Source organism: Heterodontus francisci, chromosome 10 (genome assembly GCF_036365525.1).
Source record: "Heterodontus francisci isolate sHetFra1 chromosome 10, sHetFra1.hap1, whole genome shotgun sequence".
NCBI lineage: Eukaryota > Metazoa > Chordata > Chondrichthyes > Heterodontiformes > Heterodontidae > Heterodontus > Heterodontus francisci.
The window spans coordinates 3716068-3733087 of NC_090380.1; positions in this window are offsets into that span (position 1 = coordinate 3716068).

The following is a 17020-nucleotide window of genomic DNA, read 5'->3' on the forward strand; positions in this document are numbered from 1 at the left end:
GACACTCTCTGACTTTCTCTGACACTCAACATCACTCTCAGACACTCACTATCACTCTCTGACACTCTCTGACACTCAGACACTCACTATCACTCGCTATCACTCTCTGACACTCACTATCACTCTCTGCCACTCTCTATCACTCTCTGACACTCTCTGACACTCACTATCTCTCTCTGCCACTCTCAGACACTCTCAGACACTCACTATCACTCTCTGACACTCTCTGACACTCACTATCACTCTCTGACACTCTCGGACACTCTCTGACATTCACTATCTCTCTCTGCCACTCTCAGACACTCTCAGACACTCACTATCACTCTCTGACACTCTCTGACACTCACTATCACTCTCTGACACTCTCGGACACTCTCTGACGCTCTCTATCACTCTCCATCACTCGCTATCACTCTCAAACTCTCTGACAATCTCAGCCATTCTCAGACACACTCACACACACACTATCACTCTCTATCAGTCTCTGACACTCTCTGACACTCTCTGACACTCTCAGACACTCACTATCTCTCTCTGACACTCTCTATCTCTCTCTGACACTCTCTGACACTGTCTGACACTCTTTATCACTCTCTGACACTCACTATCTCTCTCTGACACTCTCTATCTCTCTCTGACACTCTCTGACACTGTCTGACACTCTTTATCACTCTCTGACACTCTCTATCACTCTCTGACACTGTCTGACACTCTCTATCACTCTCTGACACTCTCTGACACTCTCTGACACTCTCTATCACTCTCTGACACTCTCTGACAATCTCAGACACTCTCTGACACTCTCTGTCACTCTCTATCACTCTCTGACACTCTCTGAAACTCGCCATTACTCTCTGACACTCACTATCACTCTCTGACACTCTCTATCTCTCTCTGACACTGTCTGACACTCTCTATCACTAACTGACACTCTCTGACATTCTCTGACACTCTCTGTCACTCTCTATCACTCTCTGACCCTCTCTGACACTCGCTATCACTCTCTGACACTCTCTGACACTCACTATCACTCTCTGACACACTCCATCTCTCTCTGACACTCTCTGACACTGTCTGACACTCTCTATCACTCACTGACACTCTCTGACATTCTCTGACACTCTCTGTCACTCTCTATCACTCTCTGACCCTCTCTGACACTCGCTATCACTTTCTGACACTCTCTGACACTCACTATCACTCTCTGACACTCTCTGACACTCTCAGATACTCTCAGACACTCACTATTACTCTCTGACACTCACTATCACTCTCTGACACTGTCTGACACTCTCTATCACTCTCTGACACTCTCAGACACTCTCTGACACTCTCTGTCACTCTCTATCACTCTCTGACACTCTCTGAAACTCGCTATTTTTCTCTGACACTCGCTATCACTCTCTGACACTCTCTGACACTCACTATCACTCTCTGACGCTCTCTGACACTCTCAGATACTCTCAGACACTCACTATCACTCTCTGACACTCACTATCACTCTCTGACACTCTCTGACACTCACTATCACTCTCTCACACTCTCTGACACTCTCTGACACTCTCTGACACTCTCTGTCTCTCTCTGACTCTCTCCATCACTCTCAGACACTCTCAGACACTCTCTGACTTTCTCTGACACTCAACATCACTCTCAGACACTCACTATCACTCTCTGACACTCTCTGACACTCAGACACTCACTATCACTCGCTATCACTCTCTGACACTCACTATCACTCTCTGCCACTCTCTATCACTCTCTGACACTCTCTGACACTCACTATCTCTCTCTGCCACTCTCAGACACTCTCAGACACTCACTATCACTCTCTGACACTCTCTGACACTCACTATCACTCTCTGACACTCTCGGACACTCTCTGACATTCACTATCTCTCTCTGCCACTCTCAGACACTCTCAGACACTCACTATCACTCTCTGACACTCTCTGACACTCACTATCACTCTCTGACACTCTCGGACACTCTCTGACGCTCTCTATCACTCTCCATCACTCGCTATCACTCTCAAACTCTCTGACAATCTCAGCCACTCTCAGACACACTCACACACACACTATCACTCTCTATCAGTCTCTGACACTCTCTGACACTCTCTGACACTCTCAGACACTCACTATCTCTCTCTGACACTCTCTATCTCTCTCTGACACTCTCTGACACTGTCTGACACTCTTTATCACTCTCTGACACTCACTATCTCTCTCTGACACTCTCTATCTCTCTCTGACACTCTCTGACACTGTCTGACACTCTTTATCACTCTCTGACACTCTCTATCACTCTCTGACACTGTCTGACACTCTCTATCACTCTCTGACACTCTCTGACACTCTCTGACACTCTCTATCACTCTCTGACACTCTCTGACAATCTCAGACACTCTCTGACACTCTCTGTCACTCTCTATCACTCTCTGACACTCTCTGAAACTCGCCATTACTCTCTGACACTCACTATCACTCTCTGACACTCTCTATCTCTCTCTGACACTGTCTGACACTCTCTATCACTAACTGACACTCTCTGACATTCTCTGACACTCTCTGTCACTCTCTATCACTCTCTGACCCTCTCTGACACTCGCTATCACTCTCTGACACTCTCTGACACTCACTATCACTCTCTGACACACTCCATCTCTCTCTGACACTCTCTGACACTCTCTGACACTCTCTATCACTCTCTGACACTCTCTGACCCTCTCTGACACTCACTATCACTCTCTGACACTCTCTATCTCTCTCTGACACTCTCTGACTCTGTCTGAAACTCTCTATCACTCTCTGTCACTCGCTATCACTCCCTATCGCTCTCTGACACTCTCAGACACTCTCTGACACTTTCTGTCACTCTCTATCACTCTCTGACACTCTCTGAAACTCGCTATCACTCTCTGACACTCTCTGACACTCACTATCTCTCTCTGCCACTCTCAGACACTCACTATCACTCTCTCAAACTCTCTGACAATCTCAGCCACTCTCAGACACTCTCACACACACACTATCACTCTCTATCACTCTCTATCACTCTCTGACACTCTCTATCACTCTCTGACAGCCTCTGACACTCTCTGACACTCTTTATCACTCTCTGACACTCTCTATCACTCTCTGACACTGTCTGACACTCTCTATCACTCTCTGACACTCTCTGACACTCTCTATCACTCTCTGACACTCTCTGACACTCTCTGACACTCTCAGACACTCTCTGACACTCTCTGACACTCTCTGTCACTCTCTATCACTCTCTGAGACTCTCTGAAACTAGCTATTACTCTCTGACACTCACTATCACTCTCTGACACTCTCTATCTCTCTCTGACACTGTCTGACACTCTCTATCACTCACTGACACTCTCTATCACTCACTGACACTCTCTGACACTCTCTGACACTCTCTGTCACTCTCTATCACTCTCTGACCCTCTCTGACACTCGCTATCACTCTCTGACACTCTCCGACACTCACTATCATTCTCTGACACTCTCTGACACTCTCAGATACTCTCAGACACTCACTATTACTCTCTGACACTCACTATCACTCTCTGACACTCTCTGACACTCACTATCACTCTCTGACACTCACTAGCACTCTCTGACACTCTCTGAGACTGTCTGACACACTTTATCACTCTCTGACACTCTCTATCACTCTCTGACACTGTCTGACACTCTCTATCACTCTCTGACACTCTCTGACACTCTCTGACACTCACCATCACTCTCTGACACACTCCATCTCTCTCTGACACTGTCTGACACTCTCTATCACTCTCTGACACTCTCTGACACTGTCTGACACTCTCTGTCACTCTCTATCACTCTCTGACCCTCCGTGACACTCTCTATCACTCTCTGACTCTCTCTGACACTCTCTGACACTCACTATCACTCTCTGACACTCTCTGACACTGTCTGACACTCTCTATCACTCTCTGACACTCTCTGACACTCTCTGATGCTCGCTATCACTCTCTGACATTCTCTGACACTCACTATCACTCTCTGACACTCTCTGACACTCTCAGATACTCTCAGACACTCACTATCACTCTCTGACACTCACTATCACTCTCTGACACTCTCTGACACACACTATCACTCTCTGACACCCTCTGACACTCACTATCACTCTCTGACACACTCTATCTCTCTCTGACACTCTCTGACACTCTCTATCACTCTCTGACACTCTCTACCTCTCAGGACACTCTCTGACACTCTCTATCACTCTCTGACACTCTCTGACACTCTCTGACACTCTCTGACACTCTCTGACGCTCGCTATCACTCTCTGACACTCTCTGACACTCACTATCTCTCTCTGACACTCTCTGACACTCTCAGATACTCTCTAACACTCTCTGACACTCTCTGACGCTCGCTATCACTCTCTGACACTCTCTGACACTCACTATCACTCTCTGTCACTCACTATCACACTCTACACTTTCTTGACACTCACTATCACTCTCTGACACTCTCTGACACTCTCTGACACTCTCTATCACTCTCTATCACTCTCTGACACTCTCTATCACTCTCTGACACTCTCAGATACTCTCAGACACTCACTATCACTCTCTGACACTCTCTATGTCTCTCTGACACTCTCTGACAATCACTATCACTCTCTGACACACTCTATCTCTCTCTGACACTCTCTGACACTGTCTGATACTCTCTCTCACTCACTGTCACTCTCTGACACTCTCTGACACTCACTATCACTCTCTGACACTCTCTATCTCTCTCTGACAATCTGTGACACTGTCTGACACTCTCTATCACTCTCTGACGCTCTCTATCTCTCTCTGACACTCTCTGACACTCTCTGACACTCTCTGACACTCTCTGACACTCTCTGACATTCTCAGACACTCTCTGACACTCTCTGACACTCTCTGTCACTCTCTAACACTCTCTGACACTCCCTGACGCTCGCTATCACTCTCTGACACTCACTATCTCTCTCTGACACTCTCTGACACTCTCAGATACTCTCAGACACTCACTATCACTCTCTGACACTCTCTGACACTCACTATCACTCTCTGACACTCTCGGACACTCTCTGACACTCACTATCTCTCTCTGCCACTCTCAGACACTCTCAGACACTCACTATCACTCTCTGACACTCTCTGACACTCCCTATCACTCTCTGACACTCTCGGACACTCTCTGACACTCACTATCTCTCTCTGCCACTCTCAGACACTCTCAGACACTCACTATCACTCTCTGACACTCACTATCACTCTCTGACACTCTCGGACACTCTCTGACGCTCTCTATCACTCTCCATCACTCGCTATCACTCTCTCAAACTCTCTGACAATCTCAGCCACTCTCAGACACACTCACACACACACTATCACTCTCTATCAGTCTCTGACACTCTCTGACACTCTCTGACACTCTCTGACACTCTCAGACACTCACTATCTCTCTCTGACACTCTCTATCTCTCTCTGACACTCTCTGACACTGTCTGACACTCTTTATCACTCTCTGACACTCTCTATCACTCTCTGACACTGTCTGACACTCTCTATCACTCTCTGACACTCTCTGACACTCTCTGACACTCTCTATCACTCTCTGACACTCTCTGACAATCTCAGACACTCTCTGACACTCTCTGTCACTCTCTATCACTCTCTGACACTCTCTGAAACTCGCCATTACTCTCTGACACTCACTATCACTCTCTGACACTCTCTATCTCTCTCTGACACTGTCTGACACTCTCTATCACTCACTGACACTCTCTGACATTCTCTGACACTCTCTGTCACTCTCTATCACTCTCTGACCCTCTCTGACACTCGCTATCACTCTCTGACACTCTCTGACACTCACTATCACTCTCTGACACTCTCAGATACTCTCAGACACTCACTATTACTCTCTGACACTCACTATCACTCTCTGACACTGTCTGACACTCTCTATCACTCTCTGACACTCTCAGACACTCTCTGACACTCTCTGTCACTCTCTATCACTCTCTGACACTCTCTGAAACTCGCTATTTTTCTCTGACACTCGCTATCAGTCTCTGACACTCTCTGACACTCACTATCACTCTCTGACGCTCTCTGACACTCTCAGATACTCTCAGACACTCACTATCACTCTCTGACACTCACTATCACTCTCTGACACTCTCTGACACTCACTATCACTCTCTCACACTCTCTCACACTCTCTGACACTCTCTGACACTCTCTGACACTCTCTGTCTCTCTCTGACTCTCTCCATCACTCTCAGACACTCTCAGACACTCTCTGACTTTCTCTGACACTCAACATCACTCTCAGACACTCACTATCACTCTCTGACACTCTCTGACACTCAGACACTCACTATCACTCGCTATCACTCTCTGACACTCTCTGACACTCACTATCACTCTCTGACACACTCCATCTCTCTCTGACACTCTCTGACACTCTCTATCACTCTCTGACACTCTCTGACCCTCTCTGACACTCTCTATCACTCTCTGACTCTCTCTGACACTCACTATCACTCTCTGACACTCTCTATCTCTCTCTGACACTCTCTGACTCTGTCTGAAACTCTCTATCACTCTCTGTCACTCTCTGACACTCTCTGACACTCGCTATCACTCTCTATCGCTCTCTGACACTCTCAGACACTCTCTGACACTTTCTGTCACTCTCTATCACTCTCTGACACTCTCTGAAACTCGCTATCACTCTCTGACACTCACTATCTCTCTCTGCCACTCTCAGACACTCACTATCACTCTCTCAAACTCTCTGACAATCTCAGCCACTCTCAGACACTCTCACACACACACTATCACTCTCTATCACTCTCTATCACTCTCTGACACTCTCTATCACTCTCTGACAGCCTCTGACACTCTCTGACACTCTTTATCACTCTCTGACACTCTCTATCACTCTCTGACACTGTCTGACACTCTCTATCACTCTCTGACACTCTCTGACAATCTCTATCACTCTCTGACACTCTCGGACACTCTCTGACACTCACTATCTCTCTCTGCCACTCTCAGACACTCTCAGACACTCACTATCACTCTCTGACACTCTCTGACACTCACTATCACTCTCTGACACTCTCGGACACTCTCTGACACTCACTATCTCTCTCTGCCACTCTCAGACACTCTCAGACACTCACTATCACTCTCTGACACTCACTATCACTCTCTGACACTCTCGGACACTCTCTGACGCTCTCTATCACTCTCCATCACTCGCTATCACTCTCTCAAACTCTCTGACAATCTCAGCCACTCTCAGACACACTCACACACACACTATCACTCTCTATCAGTCTCTGACACTCTCTGACACTCTCTGACACTCTCTGACACTCTCAGACACTCACTATCTCTCTCTGACACTCACTATCTCTCTCTGACACTCTCTGACACTGTCTGACACTCTTTATCACTCTCTGACACTCTCTATCACTCTCTGACACTGTCTGACACTCTCTATCCCTCTCTGACACTCTCTGACACTCTCTGACACTCTCTATCACTCTCTGACACTCTCTGACAATCTCAGACACTCTCTGACACTCTCTGTCACTCTCTATCACTCTCTGACACTCTCTGAAACTCGCCATTACTCTCTGACACTCACTATCACTCTCTGACACTCTCTATCTCTCTCTGACACTGTCTGACACTCTCTATCACTCACTGACACTCTCTGACATTCTCTGACACTCTCTGTCACTCTCTATCACTCTCTGACCCTCTCTGACACTCGCTATCACTCTCTGACACTCTCTGACACTCACTATCACTCTCTGACACTCTCTGACACTCTCAGATACTCTCAGACACTCACTATTACTCTCTGACGCTCACTATCACTCTCTGACACTGTCTGACACTCTCTATCACTCTCTGACACTCTCAGACACTCTCTGACACTCTCTGTCACTCTCTATCACTCTCTGACACTCTCTGAAACTCGCTATTTTTCTCTGACACTCGCTATCACTCTCTGACACTCTCTGACACTCACTATCACTCTCTGACGCTCTCTGACACTCTCAGATACTCTCAGACACTCACTATCACTCTCTGACACTCACTATCACTCTCTGACACTCTCTGACACTCACTATCACTCTCTCACACTCTCTCACACTCTCTGACACTCTCTGACACTCTCTGACACTCTCTGTCTCTCTCTGACTCTCTCCATCACTCTCAGACACTCTCAGACACTCTCTGACTTTATCTGACACTCAACATCACTCTCAGACACTCACTATCACTCTCTGACACTCTCTGACACTCAGACACTCACTATCACTCGCTATCACTCTCTGACACTCTCTGACACACACTATCACTCTCTGACACACTCCATCTCTCTCTGACACTCTCTGACACTCTCTATCACTCTCTGACACTCTCTGACCCTCTCTGACACTCTCTATCACTCTCTGACTCTCTCTGACACTCACTATCACTCTCTGACACTCTCTATCTCTCTCTGACACTCTCTGACTCTGTCTGAAACTCTCTATCACTCTCTGTCACTCTCTGACACTCTCTGACACTCGCTATCACTCTCTATCGCTCTCTGACACTCTCAGACACTCTCTGACACTTTCTGTCACTCTCTATCACTCTCTGACACTCTCTGAAACTCGCTATCACTCTCTGACACTCACTATCTCTCTCTGCCACTCTCAGACACTCACTATCACTCTCTCAAACTCTCTGACAATCTCAGCCACTCTCAGACACTCTCACACACACACTATCACACACTATCACTCTCTATCACTCTCTATCACTCTCTGACACTCTCTATCACTCTCTGACAGCCTCTGACACTCTCTGACACTCTTTATCACTCTCTGACACTCTCTATCACTCTCTGACACTGTCTGACACTCTCTATCACTCTCTGACACTCTCTGACACTCTCTATCACTCTCTGACACTCTCTGACACTCTCTGACACTCTCAGACACTCTCTGACACTCTCTGTCACTCTCTATCACTCTCTGAGACTCTCTGAAACTCGGTATTACTCTCTGACGCTCACTATCACTCTCTGACACTCTCTGTCTCTCTCTGACACTGTCTGACACTCTCTATCACTCACTGACACTCTCTATCACTCACTGACACTCTCTGACACTCTCTGACACTCTCTGTCACTCTCTATCACTCTCTGACCCTCTCTGACACTCGCTATCACTCTCTGACACTCTCCGACACTCACTATCATTATCTGACACTCTCTGACACTCTCAGATACTCTCAGACACTCACTATTACTCTCTGACACTCACTATCACTCTCTGACACTCTCTGACACTCACTATCACTCTCTGACACTCACTAGCACTCTCTGACACTCTCTGAGACTGTCTGACACACTTTATCACTCTCTGACACTCTCTATCACTCTCTGACACTGTCTGACACTCTCTATCACTCTCTGACACTCTCTGACACTCACTATCACTCTCTGACACACTCCATCTCTCTCTGACACTGTCTGACACTCTCTATCACTCTCTGACACTCTCTGACACTGTCTGACACTCTCTGTCACTCTCTATCACTCTCTGACCCTCCGTGACACTCTCTATCACTCTCTGACTCTCTCTGACACTCTCTGACACTCACTATCACTCTCTGACACTCTCTGACACTGTCTGACACTCTCTATCACCCTCTGACACTCTCTGACACTCTCTGATGCTCGCTATCACTCTCTGACATTCTCTGACACTCACTATCACTCTCTGACACTCTCTGACACTCTCAGATACTCTCAGACACTCACTATCACTCTCTGACACTCACTATCACTCTCTGACACTCTCTGACACACACTATCACTCTCTGACACTCTCTGACACTCACTATCACTCTCTGACACACTCTATCTCTCTCTGACACTCTCTGACACTCTCTATCACTCTCTGACACTCTCTATCTCTCAGGACACTCTCTGACACTCTCTGACACTCTCTTTCACTCTCTGACACTCTCTGACATTCTCAGACACTCTCTGACACTCTCTGACACTCTCTGACACTCTCTGACGCTCGCTATCACTCTCTGACACTCTCTGACACTCACTATCTCTCTCTGACACTCTCTGACACTCTCAGATACTCTCTAACACTCTCTGACACTCTCTGACGCTCGCTATCACTCTCTGACACTCTCTGACACTCACTATCACTCTCTGTCACTCACTATCACACTCTACACTTGCTTGACACTCACTATCACTCTCTGACACTCTCTGACACTCTCTGACACTCTCTATCACTCTCTATCACTCTCTGACACTCTCTATCACTCTCTGACACTCTCAGATACTCTCAGACACTCACTATCACTCTCTGACACTCTCTATGTCTCTCTGACACTCTCTGACAATCACTATCACTCTCTGACACACTCTATCTCTCTCTGACACTCTCTGACACTGTCTGATACTCTCTCTCACTCACTGTCACTCTCTGACACTCTCTGACACTCACTATCACTCTCTGACACTCTCTATCTCTCTCTGACACTCTGTGACACTGTCTGACACTGTCTATCACTCTCTGACACTCTCTATCTCTCTCTGACACTCTCTGACACTCTCTATCACTCTCTGACACTCTCTGACACTCTCTGACACTCTCTGACACTCTCTGACACTCTCTAACACTCTCTGACACTCTCTGACGCTCGCTATCACTCTCTGACACTCTCTGACGCTCACTATCACTCTCTGACACTCTCTGACACTCTCTGACACTCTCAGATACTCTCAGACACTCACTATCACTCTCTGTCACTCACTATCACTCTCTGACACTCTCTGACACTCACTATCACTCTCTGACACTCTCTGACACTCTCTGACACTCTCTGACACTCTCTGACACTGTCTGACACTCTCTCTCACTCTCTGACACTCTCTGACACTCTCTGACACTCTCTGACACTCTCTATCACTCTCTGACACTCTCGATCACTCTCTGACACTCACTATCACTCTCTGGCACTCTCTATCTCTCTCTGACACTCTCTGACACTGTCTGACACTCTCTATCACTCTCTGACACTCTCTGACACTGTCTGACACTCTCTATCACTCTCTGACACTCTCTATCTCTCACGACACTCTCTGACACTCTCTGACACTCTCTGACACTCTCTATCACTCTCTGACACTCTCTGACATTCTCAGACACTCTCTGACACTCTCTGACACTCTCTGACACTCTCTGTCACTCTCTAACACTCTCTGACACTCCCTGACACTCGCTATCACTCTCTGACACTCACTATCTCTCTCTGACACTCTCTGACACTCTCAGATACTCTCAGACACTCACTATCACTCTCTGTCACTCACTATCACTCTCTACACTTTCTTGACACTCACTATCACTCTCTGACACTCTCTGACACTCTCTGACACTCTCTATCACTCTCTATCACTCTCTGACACTCCCTGACACTCTCTATCACACTCTGACACTCTCTGACACTCTCAGATACTCTCAGACACTCACTATCACTGTCTGACACTCTCTATGTCTCTCCGACACTCTCTGACAATCACTATCACTCTCTGACACACTCTATCTCTCTCTGACAGTCTCTGACACTGTCTGATACTCTCTATCACTCTCTGACACACTCTATCTCTCACGACACTCTCTATCACTCTCTGACACTCTCTATCACTCTCTATCACTCTCTGACACTCTCTGACATTCTCAGACACTCTCTGACACTCTCTGAGACTCTCTATCTCTCTCTGACACTGTCTGAAACTCTCTGTCACTGCTATCACTCTCTGACACTCTCTGTCACTCTCTATCACTCTCTGACCCTCTCTGACACTCGCTATCACTCTCTGACACTCTCTGACACTCACTATCACTCTCTGACACTCTCTGACACTCTCAGATACTCTCAGACACTCACTATCACTCTCTGACACTCACTATCACTCTCTGACACTCTCTGACACTCACTATCATTCTCTCACACTCTCTGACACTCTCTGACACTCTCTGACACTCTCTGTCTCTCTCTGACTCTCTCCATCACTCTCAGACACTCTCAGACACTCTCTGACTTTCTCTGACACTCAACATCACTCTCAGACACTCACTATCACTCTCTGACACTCTCTGACACTCAGACACTCACTATCACTCGCTATCACTCTCTGACACTCTCTGACACTCACTATCACTCTCTGACACACTCCATCTCTCTCTGACACTCTCTGACACTCTCTATCACTCTCTGACACTCTCTGACCCTCTCTGACACTCTCTATCACTCTCTGACTCTCTCTGACACTCACTATCACTCTCTGACACTCTCTATCTCTCTCTGACACTCTCTGACTCTGTCTGAAACTCTCTATCACTCTCTGTCACTCTCTGACACTCTCTGACACTCGCTATCACTCTCTATCGCTCTCTGACACTCTCAGACACTCTCTGACACTTTCTGTCACTCTCTATCACTCTCTGACACTCTCTGAAACTCGCTATCACTCTCTGACACTCACTATCTCTCTCTGCCACTCTCAGACACTCACTATCACTCTCTCAAACTCTCTGACAATCTCAGCCACTCTCAGACACTCTCACACACACACTATCACACACTATCACTCTCTATCACTCTCTATCACTCTCTGACACTCTCTATCACTCTCTGACAGCCTCTGACACTCTCTGACACTCTTTATCACTCTCTGACACTCTCTATCACTCTCTGACACTGTCTGACACTCTCTATCACTCTCTGACACTCTCTGACACTCTCTATCACTCTCTGACACTCTCTGACACTCTCTGACACTCTCAGACACTCTCTGACACTCTCTGACACTCTCTGTCACTCTCTATCACTCTCTGAGACTCTCTGAAACTCGCTATTACTCTCTGACACTCACTATCACTCTCTGACACTCTCTGTCTCTCTCTGACACTGTCTGACACTCTCTATCACTCACTGACACTCTCTATCACTCACTGACACTCTCTGACACTCTCTGACACTCTCTGTCACACTCTATCACTCTCTGACCCTCTCTGACACTCGCTATCACTCTCTGACACTCTCCGACACTCACTATCATTATCTGACACTCTCTGACACTCTCAGATACTCTCAGACACTCACTATTACTCTCTGACACTCACTATCACTCTCTGACACTCTCTGACACTCACTATCACTCTCTGACACTCACTAGCACTCTCTGACACTCTCTGAGACTGTCTGACACACTTTATCACTCTCTGACACTCTCTATCACTCTCTGACACTGTCTGACACTCTCTATCACTCTCTGACACTCTCTGACACTCACTATCACTCTCTGACACACTCCATCTCTCTCTGACACTGTCTGACACTCTCTATCACTCTCTGACACTCTCTGACACTGTCTGACACTCTCTGTCACTCTCTATCACTCTCTGACCCTCCGTGACACTCTCTATCACTCTCTGACTCTCTCTGACACTCTCTGACACTCACTATCACTCTCTGACACTCTCTGACACTGTCTGACACTCTCTATCACTCTCTGACACTCTCTGACACTCTCTGATGCTCGCTATCACTCTCTGACATTCTCTGACACTCACTATCACTCTCTGACACTCTCTGACACTCTCAGATACTCTCAGACACTCACTATCACTCTCTGACACTCACTATCACTCTCTGACACTCTCTGACACACACTATCACTCTCTGACACTCTCTGACACTCACTATCACTCTCTGACACACTCTATCTCTCTCTGACACTCTCTGACACTCTCTATCACTCTCTGACACTCTCTATCTCTCAGGACACTCTCTGACACTCTCTGACACTCTCTATCACTCTCTGACACTCTCTGACACTCTCTGACACTCTCTGACGCTCGCTATCACTCTCTGACACTCTCTGACACTCACTATCTCTCTCTGACACTCTCTGACACTCTCAGATACTCTCTAACACTCTCTGACACTCTCTGACGCTCGCTATCACTCTCTGACACTCTCTGACACTCACTATCACTCTCTGTCACTCACTATCACACACTACACTTGCTTGACACTCACTATCACTCTCTGACACTCTCTGACACTCTCTGACACTCTCTATCACTCTCTATCACTCTCTGACACTCTCTATCACTCTCTGACACTCTCAGATACTCTCAGACACTCACTATCACTCTCTGACACTCTCTATGTCTCTCTGACACTCTCTGACAATCACTATCACTCTCTGACACACTCTATCTCTCTCTGACACTCTCTGACACTGTCTGATACTCTCTCTCACTCACTGTCACTCTCTGACACTCTCTGACACTCACTATCACTCTCTGACACTCTCTATCTCTCTCTGACACTCTGTGACACTGTCTGACACTGTCTATCACTCTCTGACACTCTCTATCTCTCTCTGACACTCTCTGACACTCTCTATCACTCTCTGACACTCTCTGACACTCTCTGACACTCTCTGACACTCTCTGACACTCTCTAACACTCTCTGACACTCTCTGACGCTCGCTATCACTCTCTGACACTCTCTGACGCTCACTATCACTCTCTGACACTCTCTGACACTCTCTGACACTCTCAGATACTCTCAGACACTCACTATCACTCTCTGTCACTCACTATCACTCTCTGACACTCTCTGACACTCACTATCACTCTCTGACACTCTCTGACACTCTCTGACACTCTCTGACACTCTCTGACACTCTCTGACACTGTCTGACACTCTCTCTCACTCTCTGACACTCTCTGACACTCTCTGACACTCTCTATCACTCTCTGACACTCTCGATCACTCTCTGACACTCACTATCACTCTCTGGCACTCTCTATCTCTCTCTGACACTCTCTGACACTGTCTGACACTCTCTATCACTCTCTGACACTCTCTGACACTGTCTGACACTCTCTAACACTCTCTGACACTCTCTATCTCTCACGACACTCTCTGACACTCTCTGACACTCTCTGACACTCTCTATCACTCTCTGACACTCTCTGACATTCTCAGACACTCTCTGACACTCTCTGACACTCTCTGTCACTCTCTAACACTCTCTGACACTCCCTGACACTCGCTATCACTCTCTGACACTCACTATCTCTCTCTGACACTCTCTGACACTCTCAGATACTCTCAGACACTCACTATCACTCTCTGTCACTCACTATCACTCTCTACACTTTCTTGACACTCACTATCACTCTCTGACACTCTCTGACACTCTCTGACACTCTCTATCACTCTCTATCACTCTCTGACACTCCCTGACACTCTCTATCACACTCTGACACTCTCTGACACTCTCAGATACTCTCAGACACTCACTATCACTGTCTGACACTCTCTATGTCTCTCCGACACTCTCTGACAATCACTATCACTCTCTGACACACTCTATCTCTCTCTGACAGTCTCTGACACTGTCTGATACTCTCTATCACTCTCTGACACACTCTATCTCTCACGACACTCTCTATCACTCTCTGACACTCTCTATCACTCTCTATCACTCTCTGACACTCTCTGACATTCTCAGACACTCTCTGACACTCTCTGAGACTCTCTATCTCTCTCTGACACTGTCTGAAACTCTCTGTCACTGCTATCACTCTCTGACACTCTCTGTCACTCTCTATCACTCTCTGACCCTCTCTGACACTCGCTATCACTCTCTGACACTCTCTGACACTCACTATCACTCTCTGACACTCTCTGACACTCTCAGATACTCTCAGACACTCACTATCACTCTCTGACACTCACTATCACTCTCTGACACTCTCTGACACTCACTATCACTCTCTCACACTCTCTGACACTCTCTGACACTCACTATCACTCTCTGACACTCTCTGACACTCTCTGACACTCTCTGACACTCTCTATCACTCTCTCACACTGTCTGACATTCTTTATCACTCTCTGACACTCTCTATCACTCTCTGACACTGTCTGACACTCTCTATCACTCTCTGACACACTCTGACACTCTCAGATACTCTCAGACACTCACTATCACTCTCTGACACTCACTATCACTCTCTGACACTCTCTGACACTCACTATCACTCTCTGACACTCTCTTTCTCTCTCTGACACTCTGTGACACTGTCTGACACTCTCTATCACTCTCTGACACTCTCTATCTCTCTCTGACACTGTCTGACACTCTCTGACACTCTCTATCACTCTCTGACACTCTCTGACACTCTCTGTCACTCTCTGTCACTCTCTAACACTCTCTGACACTCTCTGACGCTCGCTATCACTCTCTGACACTCTCTGACACTCACTATCACTCTCTGACACTCTCTGACACTCTCAGATACTCTCAGACACTCACTATCACTCTCTGTCACTCACTATCACTCTCTGACACTCTCTGACACTCACTATCACTCTCTGACACTCTCTGACACTCTCTGACACTGTCTGACACTCTATCTCACTCTCTGACACTCTCTGACACTCTCTGACACTCTCTATCACTCTCTGACACTCTCGATCACTCTCTGACACTCTCTGACACTCACTATCACTCTCTGGCACTCTCTATCTCTCTCTCTGACACTCTCTGACACTGTCTGACACTCTCTATCACTCTCTGACACTCTCTATCACTCTCTGACACTCTCTGACACTCACTATCACTCTTTGACACTCTCTATCTCTCTCTGACACACTCTGACACTGTCTGACACTCTCTATCACTCTCTGACACTCTCTATCACTCTCTATCACTCTCTGACACTCTCTGACACTCACGATCACTCTCTGACACTCTCTGACACTCTCTATCACTCTCTATCGCTCTCTGACACTCTCAGACAATCACTGACACTTTCTGTCACTCTCTATCACTATCTGACACTCTCTGAAACTCGCTA